The sequence below is a fragment of the Scyliorhinus torazame genome, chromosome 14 (assembly GCF_047496885.1).
Source record: "Scyliorhinus torazame isolate Kashiwa2021f chromosome 14, sScyTor2.1, whole genome shotgun sequence".
NCBI lineage: Eukaryota > Metazoa > Chordata > Chondrichthyes > Carcharhiniformes > Scyliorhinidae > Scyliorhinus > Scyliorhinus torazame.
This window is the reverse complement of record NC_092720.1, coordinates 36,815,970-36,842,121: the sequence shown is the minus strand read 5'-3', so window position 1 is coordinate 36,842,121 and position 26,152 is coordinate 36,815,970. Positions and strand designations below refer to the sequence as shown.

The following is a 26,152-nucleotide window of genomic DNA, read 5'->3' as shown; positions in this document are numbered from 1 at the left end:
AGAGAGTGCAATGAAGGTTTGATGGACTGTTCTGAGATGAGATTGAGTAGACTGAGATATTTCCTGGAGTTTAAAAGCATGATGGGTGATTTCAATGTCCTTGAGGATAGATGCTGGGAGGTGTTTTCCCTGGTTTGGAGCCTTGAACTCTGGGTCCAAGTCTCCGAATAAGAGTTGGCCATTTAGGAATGAGATCAGAAGTTTCTTCACTCAGTGTTGGGAATCCCAGAGAGCTGTGCATGCTTAGTTGTTATTTTGAAGACCGATGGGTGAACAAGGCCAGCAGCGCGGGTTCAATTTCCATACCAGCTGAGAATTCTGAATTCTCACTGTGTACCCTAACAGGTGCCGGAATGTGGCGACTGGGGGCATTTCACAGTAACTTCATTGCAGTGTTAATGTAAGCCTACTTGTGACAATAAAGATTATTTACATTTACAAATGTTTGGACACTAAGGGAATCCCTCCAATCTGTGTTCTGCTCCTACTGCAATACCAAAATAGCTCTTATCCAAAGAACAGCATATATGACTATGACAAAGGTAACTTTCCCACCTTGTCTTCACCGGTCTGCAGCCTTTGACATGGTTGACCACGTCACCGTTCTTCATTGTCGTCCAGCTGGGTGGCACTGCTGTCATCTTGTTCCATTCTTATTTAATTGAAACAAGAAAATCTTTTGCAAGGACTTCTCTTCCAGATCCCACATGATGACGCGTCGGTACATCCTCTAATCTATACTTGGCCCTCCTATTTCTCATGTACATGCTGCTGCTCAGTGACATTATCTAAAGCAGTGGTCTCCAGCCTTTTTAAGCACAAGATTACTTTTAGAATGTCAAAACAAGTTCTATTCTTTAAAACGTGACTTTACAAAACCCTCCAAAAATGTACGCTATGCATAACACTCACCTATTCTTTGTGTGCAAACACAGGTGTCACACTGAGTGGTGTGAAGTCTGTGTTGTAGTTTGAGATGGCCAATCTCCTACAGATAGACATCTGTGAGACGAGTACGAGACTTGGACTTGACGATTTTCATCCTGGAAAAAGCCATCTCCGAGCTATGTGGAACTAAAGTAGGCCTTCACTGAGTGCACAGGATATCAGAAGAGAGTAGTCCTCAAAAATCTTTGTCTTTTGACCGAGCTTTCAGCTCTGTCATTTTGCATGGTGATGGTCCATGTCAAGTCCACTCCTTTGTTCAAACACCTGCTGAAATTGTGCTGTCAGTTCTCCAATGTTCACTTAAGAAAACGATTTGAGATGAACAGTGATATGCTCCATCTTGTCGAATTCCTGAAATCATCTGTTAAATTCTTTTTCCAATTTGTTCAGGTGATCACAGATTTGTTTGGGTTGAACCCTTTCTGTTTGTTAGTTATTCTTTGATTGCTACAAATTTGGTAAGTGCTCAATAATTTTCTTCTTTAACTGAGAATACACAGGCCCAGTTTCAACTTGAACACTTTCGCTACATTGATCATGTGCAACAAGTCTCTGTCCCTCCCTTGCAGTTCGTGATTCAGCTCATTCAATTTTGCACTTGCGTCCATAAGAAGCGCCAAATCTAGCAACCACTCCTAATGGCAGTTCGCTGTGGACATTTTTTGATTTAAGAAATGTTGCTAACTTTTGGGTGGCTCTTAATTCGTTGCCCGTTGGGTCTTTACTGAATTTGCTGTTTCTATAACCTTTGCTCTAGAGTCGCCAGGTATCGTTATGATACCGCCACGAGGTTCAGTTCAAGTACTGATCAATAACTCAACACACCAATTAGTAAGATTCAAATCAAAACACATTTACTATACACAGTAAATCACTACTCATGCATAAAACTCTAATTTCTAGACTATTCTCTATCACTAAAAGGCCTATACTTAGCTTCGGAATTGGCCCACCAGGTCAGGGGAACAAATGGCCTTTCGTTCGATCTGAGTCTGCAGGATTCAAAAGGTGGCATGGACTGGTAGCTAGGAGCACCTATCTCGTAGCGTGCGTCGACTGGAGACTTATTTGGTTGATGCGGCAGCTTAGACAGTTCACTCAAGGGTTGATTCGAGTTGCTGAGTGACCCTGCCAAAATGACCGATTTGAACTTGGGGCCTCTACTTTATAGTCCCCAGGGGCTTCGCGCCGTTCGGGGCGGACCCCGTATCTGGTTCCAAGTGATTGGACTACGTTCTGATCACTTGGATCGATTTCTCCAATACTGGAGTTGTTCCCTGATCGCTGGGTGGTCCCTGAGTGTCCGTTGACCTTCCTTTGTCTTGGCTCCTGCTGGTGCCGAGGAGTCTGGCTTGGCCTTATTCACCTTACATGTTTCAATTGTTCCTGGGGATCGCTCATTAGTATGCAGATGGCTGTGAGTTTCCGTGCTGTCTGGGCTTCTGCAAGTTCTAATACACAGGATTTTTGCACTTGCTAGTTTTTGCCTGTGTTGGCTGAATTTCCCTGCAGTCTTTGCGGACCTCCATTTTAAGTCGGAAAGTGGCCAACCCAGGTGGCTGCACTTCCTCCTTGTGATCCCTAACGTGAAGCGTGAAGGATCACATAACTGCGTTGTCTTCTCTTCCTGACCCAGCGAGCACTCTTCCATGGCCTCTACACTGACCATAACTATGTATGAAAATTTTTTAACTAACAATTCTAAGTGGAGCTATGTCAGACAGGGACATGCATTACAACAACAAACGATACCTCTAACTGTCTCTCAAACTACACTCACTCAAACATTCAATCATACTAACTTCCTAACAGTACAAAAATAATAGCAGCATTCACATTTTTCCTCTGGCTTGGCAGTCAAGCACAGAGGTGTACAATATTTCCGTTGTAAATGAAACACATTTCTTTATTTACAAAAGATGCAACACTAATGTTCTTTATTGTAGACCAAGGGGTTTGGGGCCCTGGTGATAACCGAAAATCGGGGATCTTATCCTGTATACCGGGGTGCGAGAGTTGAAGGCTCTCTTTTGCCATTTCCTCATGCTGATAGTCTGCACGATGCTGCAGAGTATCACCAATACTAGAAGGGGTTCAATTACGTATGATAGTGAATACCAGGTTATGAACGTATCACACCATGATGGTGTGTCGGTGACTATCTCGGGGTTGACTATTTAGGGTATAGTGTATGGTAGGGGTGGGAATCATTCACGGCCTGTATGGTAGGGGTCAGGGAGTTTGCATTCGCGCGGAATCGGATACATATTACAATAACGATGAAGAACACGTATGATGTCTTCATTGTTGTCTTCTTTCCTTTTTGTCTCTTCCTTTCTGTTTCTTCTCGCTTCCTAGAGCTTCTGGAATTCTGTGGATCAAGCATAGTTCCTGTTGCTATCTTGGTTAATATCTCGTGCGTTAGCATGTCTGTCTTGTAGTGCCAATTTCCCTTTATAATTTTTCACCATGTGTGACTCCCTCATATAAACCAAAAATTTGGACTAGACACACGTTTTAAAAAAAACTGAAACAGTGCGAGCCGTCTCGCAGGCTGTGCGATTTACCATCCAAATGTTTGAGGCTGTAAATAGCAGAGGGATGGGAACCTAAGGGTTTCCCGAAAACAGAACAAAACTTTTTGAACCAAGAGTGCCGAAATGAGGTGCGTATGGGCCGTGACGGTTAAGATTTGGTTGGAATTCCCGGGTAGGACGGTGATCGATGCTGTATGTGCTCTACCTGAGTGTAGCTGACCAGAGGGGTGGGTCCTCAGGCAGGGTGGAGACCAATGCCGTTTCTCCACTGCCTGAGCAACTGGCAAGAACGGGCAAAAATATAGTCATCGTGGGGGATTGCAGTAAAGGTTCTACCGTCGAACCAGAAGAGCAGTTCTGAACAGGGACTGGCAAGCTCTCAGCGGTTTCTGCCGATAAGCGTGCTGACAAGTTTTCACAGGTTTCTGCCGACAAATATAGCGTGTGGCCGTGGAACTTCCGAGTGTACAAAGAACACTTAACAATAACACAAACAAACATTGAAGATCATGCTGCAGGTTCCATCAGAAAGGGCGGCGTTTCTCCCAAGCAGTTCCTTTTAAAACATCATCTGGACATCTCAGTTATCAGTTGCGAACAGGGTCGCAAAGGGGTTCTCGTTTTGGGAGTCAGACTCGAAGTCATCTTCTCCCGGATGTCATACTCTGGAATGGATGAGGGTTGATCAAGCTGCATGGTGTGACTTAGGGTCCATCTCGTCGTTTCGGACGAGCCTGTATGAATTGTCACGGTGCCAAAAGGTGGTGTCTAATTCTGTGGGGACGGAGTTGGGGTCGTAATCGTAGGGTGGTGGTCTTTGGTGGGGTTTGTTGAGGAATGTGATCAAGAAGGGATCACTCGAACCGTGTTCAGATTCGCTGGGTGTGGGTCCTGTTGCATGGGGATAGTAGGGAGGCGTGCTGTGGCTATTGTCTGTGTCACAGTCACTGTCTCTGCTGTCCGTGGGCGTTCCGGGGCAGAGTCTAGAGTTCGGGGGTGGAGTCGAGGGCGAGTCCGTGGGTGGGGTGGATGTGTTGGGGGAGGGTAGGGATAAGTTTGGTGTGGGCGGAGTGTGTTCTGCTGCGTCGAGCATGCCGTGGTGTGCGTGGTTGGACTGTGGGCCATACGCCTTAAGCTGGTTAATATGGAACCCCTAATAAAAAATCTGTGCCTTTCATGGGGCGTCCGGTCATGAGTGTGTGGGGTGTATCCTGTGGATGTTGAAACAGTATTTCTCAAAAACATCAGCGCAAAGGGGAGGACTGAATCCCAAGTGGTGTTTTGTTGGACCATTTTTCTGAGGGTTGCTTTTAGGGTCCGATTCATTCGTTCCACGATACCACTTGACTGGGGGTGGTATGCGATGTGGAATTTTTGGGTACTGCCAAATATCGTGAGGACGTTCTTCATGACCCGTCCCGTAAAATGGGAACCTTGGTCGGATTCAATGCTGCGGGGGAGTCCCCATCTCGTAACGAGGTGGTGGGTTAAGATCTTGGCTGTGGTCTTTGCCGTGTTAGTTCTGGATGGGAATGCCTCTACCCATTTCGTAAAAGTGTCTATGACGACCAATACATACTTGTAACCATTCCTGCAAGGGGGCAATGGTCCTATAAAATCAATCTGGAGGTTAGTCCAGGGGCCATTAACGAGGCAGGTGTGGCTAAGTTGAGCTTTCTTTGCGTATCTGTCCGGATTGTTTTGGGCACAGATAAGGCAATTCTCAACGTAGTGCGTTACGTCTTCTTTTAAACTTGGCCACCAACAGAGCTGCCTGAGGTGGGCTGTAGTGGGATCAATTCCCTGATGCCCATGACTGTCATGGAACAAACAAATAAGCTGATTCCTATCCTGTTCAGGAACCACATGAAGGGTGTCTTTTAGGACCACACCGTCATGTGTGGTTAGTGCATTTTAAAATCTAACGTAAGGTGCTGGAAATTGTCCTTTCAAAATCTCCCTGAGATCGTTATCTTGCTTCTGGGCCTGCACTAAATCCTCTATTAGTCTGTGAGACCTGAACTGCATTCACTGGGACTCTTTCAGGGGGGTTCCAAAAATGTCCATGCCTGGAACCTGCTTTAGCCAGTGCGTCGGCTTTTACATTTCCAGGTGGGGAGGAACGGTGGTGACTTCGAACTTTAACAATTCCAAATGTCCAAAAGTGCCTATCTGTGCCCCTGACAATAGAGTCCCCTATGACTTCCAAATTGCGGAGCAATGGGGCTGAAGGGAGGGGTTTTCCATCTGCGGAAAGAAATCCTCTTGCTTTCCACAGGGGTAGGAATTCTGTAAGGCTGTTGCAGACATAGAGGCTGTCTGAGTATATGTCTGCTGGGCTGGGGAAGGAACCTGGGTGATCCACAATGTACGCAACGGCTGCTAGTTCTGCCGCCTGCGTGCCTAAGTGTCCCGGTAGTTTTAAGGAGATTTCTAGGGCGCGTTCCTGCGCGTCCTCGACATAGATGCCGCATCCTGTAAAGCGCTTCCTGTCTAATACAATGGAAGAACCACCCACCTAGATCCTTAAGGGTTCGCACTTGTCTGTGTGCTGGGGGCTCTGGGGTGAACTACCTATCTTTCGGGGGGGGGGGGGGGGGGGGGGTGCGATAAAGGGGCCTGCGTTGTGGTGTGGTGAGATGATTTCACATTCGTGGGGTGTGCCTGGGTACTCCAGGTTGTCGGCTAGGAAAGTGTGCGTCTTGGTCCTTTTAACAATGATGTCCCGTCCCTGCAAAAGAAGGGTCCATCTGGCTGCTCTGATCTGGGTTACTGTACGTCCTTAAGTCGTCCGTCTAGTAAAAGTTGGGTGAGGGTGTGTTCCGTGAGGATTGTGATGGGGTTTAGTCCGGTTATGTAGGAAAAATACTGAACCGCCCAGAAAACTGCGAGCAGGTGCCTTTCACAGGCCGGAAATCCCTGCTCCACAGGATCTAAAAGTCTGGAGGCGTAAGCGTGCCGTTCCTGGAGGAGCTCGGCCGAAAGGGTACGGTCTGTGCTAGCTATCTCTATAGCATAGGGCGAAAGCGGGTCTGGAACCTGTAGTGCGGGGGCTGCAATGAGTGCGCGCTTTAAAACATCTACAGCATCCGTGTGCTGCGGAAGCCATTCCCAAGGGGCTCCTTTCTTTAGGAGTTCCGAGAGGGGTGCTGCCTTGGTGGCTGAAACATTCTGGGGAAGGGGCAATTTGACAATCGAGTTAATTCTTATATGCTCGAACTCGTGTTTACCATGCGTGATAATCGTACCCAAATACATAGAACATAAAACGATACAGTGCAGTACAGGCCCTTTGGCCCATGATGTTGCACCAAAACAAAAGCCATCTAACCTACACTATGCCATTATCATCCATATGCTTATCCAATAAACTTTTAAATGCCCTCAATGTTGGCGAGTTCACTACTGTTGCAGGCAGGGCATTCCATGGCCTCACCACTCTTTGCATAAAGAACCTACCTCTGACCTCTGTCCTATATCTATTACTCCTCAGTTTAAAGTTATGTCCCCTCGTGCCAGCCATATCCATCCGCGGGAGAAGGCTCTCACTGTCCACCCTATCTAACCCCCGATCATTTTGTATGCCTCTATTAAATCTCTTCTTAACCTTCTTCTCTCTAACGAAAACAATCTCAAGTCCATCAGCCTTTCCTCATAAGATTTTCCCCCCATACCAGGCAACATCCTGGTAAATCTCTGCACCCGCTCCAGAGCTTCCACGTCCTTCCTATAATGCGGTGACCAGAACTGTACGCAATACTCCAAATGCGGCCGTACCAGAGTTTTGTACAGCTGCAACATGACCTCATGACTCCGGAACTCAATCCCTCTACCAATAAAGGCCAACACTCCATAGGCCTTCTTCACCACCCTATCAACCTGGGTGGCAACTTTCAGGGATCTATGTACATGGACACCTAGATCCCTCTGCTCATCCACACTTCCAAGAACTTTACCATTAGCCAAATATTCCGCATTCCTGTTATTCCTTCCAAAGTGAATCACCTCGCACTTCTCTACATTAAACTCCATTTGCCACCTCTCAGCCCAGCTCTGCAGCTTATCTATGTCCCTCTGTAACCTGCTACATCCTTCCGCATTGTCGACAACACCACCGACTTTAGCGTCGTCTGCAAATTTACTCACCCACCCTTCTGCACCCTCCTCTAGGTCATTGAGAAAAATGACAAACATCACTTTGTTTTCCAAACTTTGGACCTTTTTGGGGTTTACTTTGCAACCAATCTGCTGTAGGAGTTCGGCCAGAAGCTCTATGTGCTCTGCCTTGGTGTCTGTCTGCAGTAATAGGTCGTCCACATACTGGACCAGACATTCGGGGCGAGAACATTTTGATAATCAATTTGCCAGCTGTCGGTATAAAATGGAGGGGGGAGTTGTGGAATCCTTGTGGAAGGCATGTCTACGTGTACTGCTGACCGTTAAAAGTGAAGGCAAATTTGTATTGGCACGCTTTTGCCAATGGAATGGACCAGAATCTGTTACTGACGTCCAAAACCGTAAAATATTGTGAGTGGAGTCTCTGTTTGAGCATGGTCTCGGGACTTGTGGCTACCGTGGGGGTGACTTTGTTGAGTTCCCGGTAATCGATGGTCAGTAGCCATGATCCATCTGGCTTTATCACTGGCCAAATCGGGGCATTATTAGTGGAGGCTACTGATCTGAGTACGCCCTGCTCTAATAAGCTGTCGATAACTTTTGCGATTTCTCCCTCTGCCTCTTGGGGAAATCCGTATTGCTTTTGGGGTCTAGGATCAGGTCCTGTGATTTGAATGGAACCAGTCATCCGGCCACAGTCGTGTTTGTGGGTCGCGAATGCTGTCCTGTGCTTCTGCAGAACTGCCCTAACGTGCTTGTCTGTGCTAATCGTGGTCAAACCAGAAATCGCCTCCTGCGCTAATCTTTTTTGCATACTCACCTACTGTGAGCGTTGCGTGGGTTCTTGCGGATTTTGCCATTTTCCAGACACGTTGGTTTACTGGATCAAATGAAAGGTGGTGGGAGTTCATAAAATCAATGCCCAAAATGTGTTCTGCTGTGTGGGGTAGATCGACTAAAACTATGGCGTGTCGTAATATTGGCAATTTGAATGGGTACAGGGGCTGTGATGTGTCCCTGTTGTGAGTGGCTTGTGAAGCCGCTGAGGGTGATTGTGGCTGTAATGGGCCACGTGTATTTTTGGAACATAATGGAGGAATTAATTGTGGTGCGGGACACTCCTGTGTCCCAGAGAAATTCGATGGGCTGTCCCCGTATTTTTGCTGCAACTACTGGTCGGCAGGACCTATCCCAAAGGGTGTCGCAGACCCAGGTGGGGAAGCCCGAACACAGTCCAGTCAGTTCCGTTCATGTCTGAATGGGTGCTCACACCTATGTATGGGCTCTGTCCTATTCTTATTCAGAGTGCCTGCCTGCTGGGCTCTCTCTGGCTTTCGTGGGGCATTGCACATTCGTGCAAAGTGATTTAATTGTTCACAGTTGTAACATTCTTGAGCTTTGGGCTGGGGTTGGCTGTTCCTGCCCTCATTTACCCATGCGGGGTTCTGGTGTGCTTTAACTGGGTTCATTTCTACCTGTTCTTCATCGGGTCCTATAAATGCGGTTTTGCCTGCAATTGATTGCTCCCAAGCGTGGGACAATCTCTTCAAAACCCATTTTTCATTGTGGGCCTCATCTGAGGGGTCATAATTTGGGCAAGCTTTTCGTCCTGCCTCTGTGGCATGGGAGATTAGGGTGCGGGTCCATTTGGCCATGTTGTCTTGGGACAAATGGGCACGGTCTAAGGTTCCAAAAACGTCAGTAAAATGAATCCACCGGCATCCAGCAAACGCTGTGGGGTGTTCTGTCTTTTTCTGCCTGCACTTATTCAGGCCTTCTACTGGGTCACCTCTGTTATAGCCGATCGCGTCTAGGATCGCCGTGTGCATCTCTGCGAGGGTGCCTCCTCCTACATTCTGTGGGTCGGGAAGGGCTGCTGCAACTTGAAGGGTCTGAACTCAACTGTGAGCTTCACTTGCTCACTCACGCTCATCCAGGCTGTACATGGTCGCCTGCTGCTTCACTCTGGCAAAGAAGTGCTGGGGGTCTGAGGTAGGGAGGAACGGTGTGATCTTTTCGCACGCGTCCCGTAATTGGGTCACGGTTAAGGGGGTGATGTAAAGAAATTCCGCGTCTTCTTCCGATGTGACTGTGCGGTGGGTGGTTACTGGATTCATGAGTGCCTGATCTATCTGTTCTGTGGGGGGTTGGGGTGCTTTTCTCCTTTGGAGCTTTCCTTGCGCACATGTTCCCTGAACATATCTATGCGCGGTTTTGTTTAGTTCTTGCCAATCAGGGCCGTCTTCATCGAACTGGGATCCAAAGGTGCTCTGAAACCCATTTTTCACTGAAAGCAAAGACTGCAGTTCCGCAATCTGCTTCCTGCATTTTGAATGATCCACTGAGCTTTGTCTGTGCTCCGTGGTGGCAGCATGGAGTGCTCTTAACGCTGCTTTTAAATCGCTGCACTGCCTTTGCAATGCCTCTACCTGTTTCTCTGTATCTTCTGCTGCTCCGATGCGCTAGACAAGACTGGTGTGCCCATTTGGCATCATCCACATCTCCGTCCTTTGCTGCCAACTTCCTTCTCAAATCTATATTCTCTTTCTCGATCTCGCTAACATCGGCCTTGCTCATTTGAGGTGTCTCCTCTATCTCTTTGCGGAGCGTCCGAACGACCTCTGTGCCTCGCAATTGTGCCAGACAGGACACTATTACCATCGGCTTGCGAGCTTTTTCCCAAGCTTTTCTTGTGGATCTCTTGACAGGTTCTCCCACCAAGTATGTCCTATACTCCCGGGTCCTGTTTCCTCATTGTCACAGAATTCACTCCAAAGGGGCCATCCTTTCCCTTTGAGATATTTTCTGATCTCTTCTTCCCAAACGGGACACTGACCTACTCTACTGCTGGTTGCTGCGACCACGAATTCTTCAGGGTTCATGAGGCGTTGCATTGCCTGCATTGCCATCTTTCCTCTCTAAATACTCTCTCAAAATCTGGAACGAGGGGTACTAAGGCGGTGCTGATATTACGGGTATGGCGTTCGCTACTTTCCGGAATACAAACTCCCGACAGTTTTTCGCAACAAAAATCTATCAGTTTTATCTTGTAGCTCTGTTAGTTACGCATGCATTAACACTCTTCCGAATTACGAGGATTGATCAGAACTGCTTGAACACTTGTGGTTTTTCTGTTCTCAATTGGATTCTAAATCAAATTTTGGTTTCTCCCGGAGTGGTTGGGTCACTTCTAAGTCGGGTCCCGTCAGATGTCGCCAGTAATGTGTTGCTGACTTTTGGTTGGCTCTTAATTCGTTGCCCGTTGGGTCTTTACTGAATTTGCTGTGTTTCTATAACATTTGCTCTAGAGTCGCCAGGTATCTTTATGATACCGCCACGAGGTTCAAGTACTGATCAATAACTCAACACACCAATTAGTACGATTCAAATCAAAACACATTTACTATACACAGTAAATCACTACTCATGCATAAAACTCTACTTTCTAGACTATTCTCTATCACTAAAAGCTTCGGAATTGGCCCACCAGGTCAGGGGAACAAATGGCCTTTCGTTCGATCGGAGTCTGCAGGATTCAAAAGGTGGCATGGACTGGTAGCTAGGAGCACCTATCTCGTAGCGTGCGTTGACTGGAGACCTACTTGGTTGATGCGGCAGCTTAGACCGTTCACTCTCAAGGGTTGATTCGAGTTGCTGAGTGACCCTGCCAAAATGACCGATTTGAACTTGGGGGCTCTACTTTATAGTCCCCAGGGGCTTCGCGCCGTTCGGGGCGGACCCCGTATCTGGTTCCGAGTGATTGGACTACGTTCTGATCACTTGGATCGATTTCTCCAATACTGGAGTTGTTCCCTGATCGCTGGGTGGTCCCTGAGTGTCCGTTGACCTTCCTTTGTCTTGGCTCCTGCTGGTGCCGAGGAGTCTGGCTTGGCCTTATTCACCTTACATGTTTCAATTGTTCCTGGGGATCGCTCATTAGTATGCAGATGGCTGTGAGTTTCCGTGCTGTCTGGGCTTCTGCAAGTTCTAATACACAGGATTTTTGCACTTGCTAGTTTTTGACTGTGTTGGCTGAATTTCCCTACAGTCTTTGCCGACCTCCATTTTAAGTCTGGAAGTGGCCAACCCAGGTGGCTACAGAAAGGTGACCATTTCAGAGAGCAGTTCTAAAAATCCCTGGAGGACATGGTGGCATAGGTTAGCATTGCTGCCTCACAGCACAGGGACTAAATTTCAGGCCTTGGGTCACTGTCTGTGTGGGTTTGTATGTTCTTCCCGTGTCTGCATGGGATTCCTCAAGGTGCTATGGTTTCCTCCTGGAGGTGACAATTAAGCTCATCGAGTACCAATTTGAGCAAGTGCTGTTGCAGAGCTCTGGCATGAAGTTGCTGACCACTGCCATTATGAGGGAAGTCAATAATCTTGCTCACTAGCACTTCTTGGTGGATAACGCTGTGGTAATTTCCCAGCCCCAGGTCACTGTCCGTGTGGCGTTTAAGTATTCTCCCCGTTCTGCGTGGGTCTTACCCCCACAACCCAAAAGATGTGCCATGCTAAATTGCTCCTTAATTGGATAAATTTAAAAATAAAACTGGTATTGACAAAGATGGGGGAATTCAGGATCTGAAAAGTGCAACAAAGCCTGCATTGACACCCAGCATTGTAAATACACCACTTTTTACGATTGAAACCAGTTTCTTGATCTGAATGTTTTTCTCGGTCACTTACTTTTCGAATTTGATGTAGACTTCATGGCCTGTTGTCTCTTTAAGTGGTAAAAGAGTGAAAAGTCCTCCTTTGTTGAGTGTTTGAATGCCATGTGAACAAAAACAAATGGCTGGGCCGTATCCATCGTGTCTACTGATTCATCAAACTGCAATGAGAAACATTCACAGCCAGATTGTGAATATTTGCTGAGACACTACTTTAGACAACAATTCCACCCTTCTGGCTACTATTAAGGCACCAAGTGGGATGCTCTTGATGGCGATCGTAATTTCATCTTTGTTTTTCAAGTCTTTGAACAAATGTCAACAGCAACGCCAACCTCTTGATAATTTTGCCATTATCGCCGCTGGAAGGGATCAAGGCAAAGTGGGAGGAAGAGTTGGGAGAAGGTATTCCGGAGGGTGAACGCCTTCACCTCGTGTGCGAGGTTGGGGCCGATAGAGCTGAAGATGGTGTATGGAGTACCATTCAAGGGTGAGGATGAGCCGGCTCTTGTGTTTGGCCTGCAGATGGCAAATGTGAAAGATGCCTCTCTGCTACACTTAACTTTAGTCACAGGTTTTAAAAACTGACTGTTGAGCTTTCAAATTTAACTCTACAACTTTCTCGTCCCAGTCACGTTGTTTAAAGGGAAGGTTTTTTGCATGCATTGTCTTGTGTTGCCATTCCAAATTACCCCTCTTACTCAAGGCTACACCATTGACAAATGTGACAAATGGTCTTGCCATTGACTGAGTGCATTGGAATACTTGGGTCTAGAGGCAACAAGGGCATGATGAGGGTTCAGCAGATGAGCTGAGACAGGGGTGAGGTCAGTAAATGTTGCAGAGGTGGAAATTGGTAGTATTGGGTGATAGCACAAGAAGCCAGCACGAGTAAGAAGTCAGGAGCTCAGCTTGAGATGAACACAATACCAAGTTTTGTGAAGAGACTGGTTTAATTTCAGATTGTTGCCAGGGAGAGGATGGAGTCAGTAGATGAGGAACAAAGTTTGGTGTGGGGACCAAATCTTGTGGCTTTAGTCCCAGTGTTTAATTGGAGGAAATTTATGCTCACCCAGTAAAAATAAATTTGTTTCCCCATTCCTGGTGGAAATGGTAGACTTTTGCCCTCGTCCCTGGCTCCTCACTCACATTTTGTCATCAACCAACTTATTCCAAGTTTTGGCGCCTGCAAGAATCTTGGTGAGTGAGCGGCATTATGAGAAATCCCAAGTCTTGCGTAATTAGATGCAGTTCATCAGACAACGACAATCGGTTGTTCGAGACCCCGGATTGATCTGTCGTTTGCCATCAACTTTGGAGACCGCTGATCTACTGTCGTAGTGTTAGTTTTCATGTGCAGTGCCAACACCAGCTCTACTTTATCACCTTTTGATTCCACTGTTATATCTTGTCTGACTGGGGGTGGGTGGGTGGCGTTCATGTGTTTTGGTCCTGTCCAAAGCAGGAGGATTACTGGAAAGAGGTTTTTAGGGTAATCTCTAAAGTGGTGCACGTGAAACCGGACCCGGGCCCTCGGGATGCCATATTCGGGATGTCGGACCAGCTGGGGTTGGAAACTGGTGCGGCGGCAGATGTTGTAGCCTTCACCTCATTGATCGCCCGAAGGCAGATCCTGTTAGGGTGGAGGTTACCTCCACCCTGTGCCCTGGCATGGCGGGGGGACCTGCTGGAATTCTTGATGCTTGAGAAGGTCAAATTTGAACTGAGGGGAAAGATGGAGGGGTTTTACAATTCATGGGCGTTATTCATTATGCACTTTCGAGAATTGGATTACATCGAACGGTGGGGGGGGGTGTATGAGTTAATGGTGTCTATGGGTGATTCCTAATTCTTTCTTGTCATTTGTTTATGTTAACATGTGAGTTAATGTTTGGGGGTTTGGTGGGAGGATGGGATTGTTGTTGTTGATATGGGGATTGAAATTGCATTCGTTACTTATTGTTTATTGGGTGTAAATTTGGGAGAAAATGTGGAAAAAGGAGAATAAAAATATTTTAAAATAAATAAATAAACTCGGTCATCCAAAATTCTGTCTTGACATTCAGGAAGCCCCTTTTTCCTGTCGCCCCTGTGCTTTGGCCTACATTGATTTTTACCAAGCAATGGCTTGGTTCTAAAATTCTCACCCTTGTTTTCAAATCACTCCATGACCTCACCCCCACCATTTCTTTGTAATCCCCTCCAGCTATACAATTTTCCAAAATACCTATGTTAATTCTGACCTCTTGTACATCCCCAATTTTAATTGTTCCACCATTGGTGGCTGTTCTTTGATTTGCCACGATCCCAAGCTCTGGAGTATCCTCCCTACACTTATTTGCCCCTCTTTCATTTTCGTCCTTTTAAGGCACTCTGTAAAAAGTACCTCCTTTGATCAAGGTTTGGTTTTCTGACTATATCCTTATGTGGCTCTGTGTCATACTTTGTTTTATAATGCCCTTGAGCAGTGCCTTGGGACGTTTCATTACATTGAAGGTGCTTTATAAATAGATGTTGTTGCTCAATGCTATAGGGATAATGGAGATAGATCCATTAGCCACGATAGCCTATTGAATGGCAGAGCAGGCTTGAGGGACACATTTCTTGTGTTCTGAACAATGTTGTTCTATAGGTTTTAAGATGCCAAATGACATGTGACCTTTTTGAATTGATGGATTCTAATGAAAATAAGTGCCACATTACCAAACTGTAGTGATATTTGTAGGTCATGTGATTGTCCAGAAACATCCTTCTCCAGCACAGGTGTCTCAAACTTTAGTATTTCAAATCAAAGTAAGTTGGAACAAGAGATCCATTTGGGTATGCTGTCGTTCATCTGAGTGAAATTCTGCTCCTTAAATTTCTGAAATAACCAAGCAAACTTCAGAATATTTACTCATCCTTGCACCTCTGCTATTTAACTCGGGCTGGCTGCTTCCCACAGGTGACTCCCATTTCCTTGCCCAATACCACAGCTGAATACTTATTCTTAGGCGAGGTAACTTTTATTCTTGTACTGAAGCGTTTTCTCAAGTTGAGATGAGTTTAGTTGCTGGGGGTCTGTTGTAAACTTGTATAAATATATAAAGTGGAAATTACACTTCTACAGTATGATGCCACAATAATGGAATGACATCATAAAGCATCTTTAATTTTCTTTCTTGGGTTACAAAAACTAGACTAATGGATGATAGGACTGTGGTAGGTTTAGCTTTGGTAGATAAGACTATTGTCCCAATGGCTATCTAGTGGTCATGGAGCAGGAATGGTGAAAAGAATTCCATTCTACACTCTGGTAACTTGGCAAAAATAGAAAAATGTGCACTCTAAAAGCCTGCGCCAGGTTTGTATACAAATTCTCAAATTAGTAGGTACTTCTGTAGATATTTTAAAAATCACTTCCTCATATGCTGTTGGTTTGGGAAACCCATTGATCCTGTGCTTGTTTGCACACTAATTTCATTCTCTAAAAGTGATTACTTTCTATTTTGCGCTCTTTCTCTTATCACCTGACTTTTTCCTTTTTGTGGCTGAATCCAAGCAAGGCGAAACCCATTCCTTGGCAGATTACCAGGGGACAGTACAGTAAACAAGTCTAATATTTTGAGATATTTAGACACATTTAATGACGATTCTAACCCATCTGTACTTCACTCCCTGTTTGCTACCAAGAATGCCATTGTGAATGTTTCTTTGGACTGGTGATGCACTATATAAGTATAATTGTTTCAAAGCTGCTTATTCATCTGTTTCATTTGAAGAACTTTTGAAGGTAAATTATGGACAGTCAAGTTTAATTGATACTATTTATGAAATTGTCATCTCAACCAATCAACATTAACTGAGCAGTCATTTCACAATCATTGAATTTAATGAATATCCATGTGGTATTACTGGTGACTATTATAACCAAACTGGATCTTGTGTTGGGTAAGTTTCTGATCAAAACAATCCAGAAAAATATCAAGAGTATGAAAGAAATGGCCAAAAACATTTAGCGGGATTAATTGTGAAGGAAAAGGAGTTTTTGAGTGACTTTTTTTTGGAAGAGTACTTGTACTTTCACTACCTTTCATCAGATTTCATTCTCCTGTAGGCTAAAAAAGAGGCATCAGTACATGTTACAAATGATTCCTTGACTAAATCGAACATGTAATATGTACATACGAACTTACAAATTGGGAGCAGGGTTAGGCCGTTCTGCCATTCAACAAGATCACGGCTGATTGGATAGTAACCTCAACTCATTCTCACCAACTCCTGATGACCTTTCATCCCCTTGATAATCAAGAATTTATCTAGCTCTGCCTTAAAAATATTGAAAGACTGCTTCCACTGCCTTTCGAGGAAGCAAGTTACAGAGACCCTCCGGAAAAGAAAAAAGAAATTCTCCTGATCTCCGTCTTAATGAGCAGCCCCTTATTTTTAGGAAATGAACCCCCAAAGTTCTAGGTTCGTCACAAGAGGAAACATTCTCTCCGCATCTGCCCTGTTAAGACCCCTCCGGATCTTAAGGGGTTCAAGCAAGTCACTCTTCTTCTTTGAAACTCCATAAGATGCAAACTCCGCCTTTCCACCATTTCCTTACAAGACACTCTGGTATTCGTCTAGTAAACCTTCACTGAACTGCTTCCAATGCATTTGCATCCTTCCTTGCATAAGGTGACCAAAACTGAACTCCAGATTTGGTCTCACCAGTGCCCTGTACAATCTCCCTACTTTTGTATTCAATTGCCCTCTCAATAAACAGAAATATTCTATTAGCTTTCCTAATTACTTGCTGTACTCTCATTGTACCCTTTTGTGATTCATGCACAATGGCACCTGGAGCCTTTTGAATCTCACTTCAGATAACGTGCTTTTTTAATTCTTCCTGTCAAAATGGACAATTTCACTTTTTACCACATTATACTATACATTTCTCACTTACTTAGCTATCTGTGTCCCTTCTTAACCTGTGTGTCCTCTTCACAATATTGTGCAATGGATAGATCAGCATCTGGGGCAGCACGGTAGCCTTGTGGATAGCACAATTGCTTCACAGCTCCAGGGTCCCAGGTTCGATTCCGGCTTGGGTCACTGTTTGTGTGGAGTCTGCACATCCTCCCCGTGTGTGCATGGGTTTCCTCCGGGTGCTCCGGTTTCCTCCCACAGTCCAAAGATGTGCAGGTTAGGTGAATTGTCCATGATAAATTGCCCTTAGTCTCCAAAATTGCCCTTAGTGTTGGGTGGGGTTACTGGGTTATGGGGGATAGGGTGGCGGTGTTGACCTTGGGTAGGGTGCTCTTTCAAAGAGCCGGTGCAGACTCGATGGGCTGAGTGGCCTCCTTCTGCATTGTAATTTCTATGATTTCAATTCTATAAATATCTTTTACTGAACCAAAATGTAGTATCTCAGCTAAAGATATACTCAGCATATCTAAAGACTTTTGCACAGAATAGGAGGAATACATATGTTTTTTAAAATATATATTTTATTCCAAACATTATCAAATTCATGCATACAAAGGCTTAGCTGTATTATATAAACAGTTGGTCATTATTATTTTAACAAAGTAACAACAACAACTCTAAATTCCTTATCTCTTCTCCCCCCCCCCCCCGGCCCACTATTGTCCCATCCCCCTAACTGCTGGCCATCAACATGTCCTTAAAGAAGTGATGAACAGCACCCACCTGGAATATACCCCTCTCGGGGTATATTTGATCTTTTCCAATTGCAGGAATTCTGCCAGGTCATTCAGCCATGCCGATGTCCTATGTGGCACCGCTGACGACCCACCAAACAGAACCTGTGTCCGAGCCACCCCCCAAACAGAACCTGTGTCCGAGCCACCCCCCCAAACAGAACCTGCGTCCGAGCCACCAAGGAGGCAAAGGCCAAGATGTCAGCCTCTGGTTTCCCCCCCCCCCCCCCCCCCCCCGAGGAGCTCCAGGGAGTCCCGACACCCCAAAGATCACCACCAGTGGATGTGGCTTTAGTTTGACCCTCACAAAATGAGACCCAGAACTAACTTGGGGTAGTACCAGAACATGTGTGGTGATTCGCAGTCCCTCCTGAAGAACGCTCACACCTGTACGCCACCCCAGAACCCACTCATACGCGTCTTAGTTAAGTGCACTCTATGTACTACTTTAAATTTGTATCAGGCTCAACCTAGCGCAGGAGACGGTACAGTTCTCTATACAGGACCTCACTCCACACCCCTTCCTTTAGCCCTCGGCCAGCTCTAATTCCCACTTCCCCCCCTCTCCTCGGCAACTGGGGGAAACGAGGAAAACTCTTTACGAATAAAGTTCCTCACCTGCAAATACTTGAATGCACTTGTCCTCGGGAATTGAAATTTCTCCTCCCTCTCTAGACTCACAAACCTACCGTCCGCAAATAAATCCCTGAACCTCTCACAACTCTTCGCCTCCATATCCTGTACATTGCGTCCAGCCTTGATGGTGCAAACTGATGATTATCACAAATTGCTGACCGTAAAACATGTCCCCCCCCCCCAGTTCAAAATGTTGTTTAAACTGGTTCCAAATTCTTAAAGATGCCACGAGCACCAAGCTCATCGAGAGTTTGGCCGGGGAGAACGGAAGAGGGGCAGTAACCAATGCCCTTAGACACGACCTCACCCCGCACCAGGCTCCTCAAACTATCTTTGTACTTTCCCAATGTTCGCTGCCCAGTAATAGTGTCAGGCTTGGTAGCGCCAACCCACCTGATTGCTGCCCTCTCTGCAGGAAAGCTCTTCTAATCCTAGGAGTCTTTCCTGGCCAAACAAAGGCAGAGATTAGTCCATCAACCCTAGCGAAAAAAGATTTGGGGAGGAAGATCGGAAGACTCTGGAATACAAATAGAAACCTTGGTAAAACGTTCATTTTGACTGTGTGTACTCTACCAGCCAAGGTTAGTGGGAGGACATCCCACCTCCTCGGGTCCCCTTCACCTCTTCCATCAGACTGGCCATGTTCAACTTGTGCAAAAGTGTCCAATCGTGTGCCACCAGAATCCCTGATTACCTAAACTTCGTCTTGGCCAGCTTAAAAGGCAGCCTCCCCAGATCTGTTCTCTTCCCCAGGACATTTACCAGGAACATCTCTCACTTGCCCATATTTAATCTATACCCTGAAAAGGATCCAAATTTTTTTCAACAACTCCATAATTTCTCCCATACCTGAGAGGAGCAGGAATGTACAACACATTCTCGGCATAAAGGGACATTCTATGTTCCTCACACACCCCACTACCTTTCCACGATATGAGCGCAATGGTCAATGGTTCAATCACTAGCACAAGCAATAGTGGAGACAGTGGGCCGCCTCGTCTCGTGCCCTTGTATAGTCAGAAATATCCTGAGCTCCCAGCATTGGTCTGGACAATAGCCATAGCACCAGCAGCTTCACCCAGGAAATAAAAGTAGGACCAAACCCAAATCACCCTAAGACCTCAAGAGGTAGCTCCACTCCACACGCCAAAGGCCTTCTCTGCATCCATGGGCGATGATTACGTCCGGCATCTGCTCCACAGAGGGCGCAGGTCTCCGAGATCACCTCCAATAGGCACCCCTCCAAACGTTTTGCCAGAACCTTGGCTAGTATTTTCGTGTCCGTGTTTAATTGTGAAATAGGCCTGATTGCATCGAACCAATACAGTCTGTAACTCCCTCCAACCCCTCCCCTTCACCCTTTTTAGCACTGCGAAGTCCAGTCTGCCCGAATATCACTCCATCTCCAAGCCATCCTCTGGCGTTCAGACTTGTGTAGATCATGATTTTTTTTTTTAAACTCCAAAAGCTCCATTAATCTTATCTGGGGCAGTAACCAGCTCTCTTCCCCCCCTCATCTTTAACCTGAGCTATTTCCCTTGTTGCTGCCTGCTGTCACAATTGGTGAGCCAATAATCAACTGGCTTTATCCCCGTACTCCTAAAATGTCCCTCACAAACTGAAAAGCTGGCTCACCCCATTCTCCGTCGATCAAGCTCAAACATCATTTGTAGCCTCTTTCTCTCTGCCAACAGCTCTGCCGTAGAGACCATGGAGTACTGCTAATCCACCTCCAAGATTAAGTCTACCAATCTCTGCCTTTGTGCCCTGCCAGCCTTAAACCTTGTGGGCCCTGTACGATCTTATTTCTCCACTGATCACCGCCTTCTGTTTGGAATCTACCTCATTCCCTATGGCTGAAGTCACCCTTTCACAAAACCCTTTATCTGCCAATAGTGATGTGTCCAGCCACCATGGTGGGCGCTGGGCCCGTCCACTACGAAAAAAAATCTATTCTCTAGTAGACTCGGGTGCACGTGAGAGAATCATAGAATCCCGACAGTGCAGAAGGAGGCCATTTGGCCCATCGAGTCTGCACTGGCCCCTGCTCCATTAGAGCACCCTAGCTAAGAAGGAAAAGTCCTTCTCCCTTGGATGACACAATTTCAATGGATCCCCCCCCCCCACACACACACACCTCCTGTTCCAGGAACACAGCAAACTCTAGAAGTAACCAGAGACCTGGGACTTGACCTGTCCATCCTCGGATCTAATGCGCAATTGAAATCTCTTCTCTCTCTCTCTCTCTCTCTCTCTCTCTCTCTCTCTCTCTCTCTCTCTCTCTCTCTCTATCTCTCTCTCTCTCTCTCTCTCTCTCTCTCTCTCTCTCTCTCTCTCTCTCTCTCTTTCCCCTCCCCCCCCCCCCCCCCCCCCCCATAATCAACTGGTAAGCCCAGATTGGGGATGGTTGCCAACACCCTTTCGATAAAATCTGCGTCATCCCAATTTGGTGCATAATGTTAACTAATACCACTGGTGCATCCACCAGCACCCCACTCACCATAACATACCCCCCAACTCCCCCTCTCCCACCCCCCACACCAGGTTCTTTCAAAATTCTAGTATTGAATCGAATTTGGGTGGAACATCTGCCTCGCCCACCATTTCCTCCATCTTGTCTGATCCCTCATTACCAAATTCAAGAAGACGACCTCTGCGTTCAAAGACCATAAATGAGTAAACATCCAAGACAATTTAACCAGACCACTAAATCCCCCAGCCCTCCATGTCACCAACCGTGAGGGGGTGATCTGGACCCTCCCTCTAGTAGTCAGCCGTATTCCCTCTTGAGGATCTCCAACTGGGCCCCAACCTACCTTGAATCCAGGCCTACCAAAGATTGCTGCCGTCTCCACCCCTACGTCGGCTCATACATAAAGAGACCCTCCGCAACTATTTTATCTACCCCCCACCTCGGCTGTCCATCCAACATCCCTCCACCACTCAAAACATCTGCTAACCATTCCTCCCAGCTCAAATAGGCACCCATTCCCTCCCCTCCCACCCCCAACACAGAAAACCCAACCACCCTCAACCCATTACCTCTCCCAACCAACAAAACAGAAACTACTCTCACCTTCAGCATCTAGCCATAGCCCCCAACCCCAATTTGCTTCCGTTAACTAGCAAAACCTCCATCCAGGCAGCCCCCATCCAGCAAGTCCGAAAGAGGAAAAAAAACAAAGGCAAATCCCAACCCAAAAGAGCCAGACCCCCCATTTACCTCAGTCCCCCCAACCCAACCAAAAGTACACTTTCGGCAAAACAATAATGGGAGTCCACACCCCTAATTGACCAATCAAATTACTCCATACTATCATGTGCGAGAAGAAGAACACGGAACCCCGAATAGCTAAAGCGCAAACAGTAACAGGAACTATATACGGGAACATGCGAAATTCAAAAAAATATCCCATAACCACAATCAAATCTCTCTTAGTCTGTTACTCTTCACAAAGTAATTCGCCTCGTCTGGTGCATTAAAGTAATGGTCCTTGTTTTTAAACGTGACCCCTTAGTCGAGCTGGGTGCACCATTCCGAATCGCACTTTTTTTTTTTTTTTGCAAAGCATCTCTGTGGCCTTGTTGAACCCAGCTCATCACTTTGCAGTTCTGCCCCGATGTCCTGATAAATTCGACCAAAGCTTTCCTTTGTGGCCTTCGCCCATTTCAAGATCCGCTCTTTATCGAGAAGTCTATGAAGGCGAACATGACTGTCACTGGTGGATTGCCAGATTTTGGTTTCTGTCGTAGTGACCGGTGGGCCTGGTCCACCTCTGGAGGGTTGGCAAAGCCCCCCTCCCCACAAAATAAACCAAGCACCTTCGCCACAAATTCTGTGGCATTCGTGCCTTCGATGCCGTCAGGTAGTGCAAAATTTGCAGATTTTGAGCCTGGTGCTATTCTCCTGGTCTTCAACCTTGGCTCTTAAAACGTTTTGGGTCTCCGCCATTAACTTAACCTAGGCCTCCAAAGAGGCAATCCGGTTGCTATGATTCGAGACCCCCTCTTGCCATCTCATGAATCATCGTGCCTTGTACCTCCTGCTGCTGCTCCATCCTCTCCATGGTTAACCGAAGTGGGGCCAGCGCTTGCTCAATTGCTCTGGAAGCGTCTTCCGCCATCAGCTGCCTTTGTTTATGGAACTCCCCCACAAGGAATTCCATCAATTTCTCCATTGGCTCCAGGGTAGGCATAAACGATCTGTAGGGGCTCTGCCATGTTTTTCTTCCCTCACCACAAGGTGCTGCCTTTTCAGGTGAGGTGCTTGGTTTTACCCCCGATAATTGGATGACAAGGGCCAAAAGCACGCCGCTAAACGGGAGCCGCCTTTTATGCGATTGCTCACCGCCTCGCTGCAACCGGAAGTCATGGTATACAAATGTTGGTAATTTGTCAATTCATATCTGAATGTTCCTTCCAGAGATACAGTGGCCTCATGAACAGCTTTTCATGTCACCTGGCCTAAAGTTCAATTGTACCAATTTTGGTACAAAGGTGCTTGATGTCCTATTGGTAACTGCCTCAACCTGTCTAACTATGCTTGTAATGCAGGCCCTTCTTAATTGTAACGTTATTGCCATGAGAAGAATCGACCATTGCCATTCCTTTGAATTAACTGTTCTGCTGACAAATTGGCAAAGTATTGAAGATGGCACAGTATATGCATTGGTTTCCAGTCTTGAAGGTCAAGAGTTGCACTTTCCAGCTTTGTTTTATATCATAGTATCCTAACAAAACTGTCTTCCCAGTAAACTGCACTGTTTGCACACACTTACAGACTTAATTGTGCAGAAGCTATCAAACGCAATTGCATGTTGCGCAATTAAAACACACCAGTGCAATTGTTCATAATGTTAACTAATATAAAAAATTCTTTGCAGAGGATCAGGGCTTGCTGGAAAAGCCAATGTTCAAGTTGAGTCGAGAAGAAGGGTAGTTTTCTGCAATCAACTTTCAAATGGTAGGAAATTTCAAATGTGAATTGAGACGAGGGCACTTTCCGTGACTACAAACATCCGCGTGCATCATTAAACTGCTAATGAAAGTATCTGAAACCCCATAAACATTTGTGATGAAATGCTGACTTCAGTTCTGCACCTTTTTAACATGCTCTGTTATCTCTTTCGTTTTTCTTTAAGCCCATCAACTTTAACATTAATCCCCCCTCACTCCTGAATACCATATTGTGACTTCTGTTGTGATGCCAGTATAAGCCTATTTGTTGTCATAAGCAAGAGAGTTTGGAGAATTAAACGACCTGACTCATGCTATAACGACTGTGTACGCTATAACGACTGTTACTCTGGAAACCTCAGCAAGAGGTTTATTTGCTGAATTTTCGGTTTGGATGTGTCTTTGCTCCTTCAAAGCAGTGGGGTTAAATTGGTCTTTGCCAGTAACATAAAATGGCTGAAAGCAAATTGGTAGCCTGTTCTACACCGCACCCAGCTTTCTTTTCCGCTGAGAGCATGGCCAGGCACAGTGTAAAATGGGCTTCCAAACTGACTATGCAACCATTTTTTTAATAAACAAAGGCCAATCTAAGCTCATGCGTTTTTTGAATGAAAATATTTTTCTTCACTGAGTGCAAGGTCATACGATTGGCCGAAAAAATGGAAAGGCAACTTATTATCGAAATGGGGATAGACTTTGGGGTTCTTCGATGCAGAGGGATCTGGGTGTCGTCGTGCATGAGTCACAGAAAATGAGCATCCAGATGCAGCAGATAATAAGGGAAGCAAATGGAGTGTTGGCATTTATAGCAGAAGGAAGTGAGTATAAAGGTAAGGAAGTGTTGTTGCAACTATGTAGCACGTGGAGTATTGTGCACTGTTTTGGTCCCCTTATTTGAGGAAAACTAGTGGCATTGGAGGCAATTCATAGGAGGTTCACTAGATTGATTCCAGAGTTGAGAGGTTTGTCGTATGAGGAGAGATTTAGAGTTTAGAAGAATGAGGGGAAATCTAATTGAGGTGTACAACATGCTAAACTGTATGGATAAAGTAGATGTGGAGCTGTTGCTTCCTTTTGTGGGGCATTCTAAAACGAGAGGGCTAATCTTAGAATAAGAGGTAGCAAATTTAAAACTGATTTGTGGAAAAACTACTTCTTTCAAAGGGTTGTGCATCTGTGGAATTTGCTACCCCAGTGTGTGGTGGATGCAGGGACAGTGAGTAAATTTAAGGAAGGAGTTAGTCAGATTTTTAATTGGTCGTGGGTTAAAAGGTTACGGAGAATGGGGAGGATGGGATTAACCCTGATCACATTGAGGGTGGTAGGCTCGGGAGGCTAAATTGTCAATTCCTGCTCTTGGGTCGTGTTCTCGGGAGGAGATGCTCTGCTGATTTCTCAATCCAGCCCTTGGTCTGTAGCATTGTAGGTAGCAGATGAGGAACATTCAGCATGATCGAATGGTGGAGCAGACTCGATGGGCCGAATGGCCTAATTCTGCTCCTATATCTTATGAAATTATGAACGCAAATGCCTACGGCAAAAATCAATGTAAATAGTATTGCCACTATACAACAGAACACATTTGAACATAAAACCCTAATTACTTGCTCTTACCTCTAGTATGATCCTCTTAATGCTATTATTGCATGGTGTGTGGCATTTTGAGTTTAATTTGAGAGTTTCAACCACAAATTAGTCTCTACAATCACCCAACCTCTATGCTTGTTTTATCTCCCTTGACTATACCTTGGGGCAAGGTTGCCCGCTATTTCCCTTTGGGACAACTCTGAACTTTTTGAGAACCAGACAGCTAACTAACCTTTGATTATTTTGCAATAGTGTTGGAAAATCTTGTGGCCTGTCTTCAGAGGCTGAATGTCTGGTTACCAAATGCTATTTTAGTTCGCTTGGTTTCATGTACTCTGTGTTGGTCACAAACTATAATATGCAAAGGCAGTTTACCTGAGGGGTGCCTGCAGGGGGCGACTAATGCTCCCTCATTCCATCATGCAAGTCTACAGCAAGAGCATGACAATTAAAAGCTTAATTTTATTAAACTTAACTGAAAAGAAACTGAGCGAGCAAAGAGGAAATGTGCACAGCTGTAGCCTTGCATAGAATGACGCCACACTGGATGTTTGTATTCCCACTGATTTTTCTAAATCTGGATTTGAACTATCTAAATGGGGATTTGAACTAATCACATCTGCTTAGATTCATAATAACATATGCTGCACCAGAAGCAGACCTGATTGATCTACCTACCACTTTAAAAAAAATCAGGAATTCAAACATTGCTGTGGGCGCTTTATGCAATGCTGCAAGGTGTATACAGTACTTGGAGTTTAAACTTTTAAAGTTTGTTTAAAATTTCAAGAAACTCATACACTGTCATGATATGCAAACATGCAGCTAACGAACACACAGAATAGGACACACAACCAATGAGCAGTCAGGACACTCGGGTGGTATCTCACTATAAACTGGATGAGGCACTCACACCCCGCTTCTTTCCACAGACCAACATCTACAGAGTGAGACAGGGTGCATCCTCAGCATCACACCCCAGCATGTGGCTTGGAGCAAGGCTGGTTCAGTT

At 45.8% G+C, this 26,152-nt stretch overlaps 1 protein-coding gene across 16 annotated transcripts in view; it reads left to right on the top strand.

Annotated features, from left to right (window-relative positions):
* The window catches only part of trip12 (thyroid hormone receptor interactor 12), a 172,686-nt gene that overhangs the window by 22,956 nt on the left and 123,578 nt on the right, over nucleotides 1-26,152 (top strand). For 2 of the 16 annotated variants that reach the window (XM_072473937.1, XM_072473936.1), the window contains exon 3: nucleotides 23,481-23,560. The exons of the other annotated variants lie outside the window; for them this stretch is intronic. The gene's annotated coding sequence lies outside the window, so the exon portion shown is untranslated. The remainder of the gene's footprint in view (nucleotides 1-23,480; nucleotides 23,561-26,152) is intronic. 16 annotated transcript variants of the gene reach the window in all.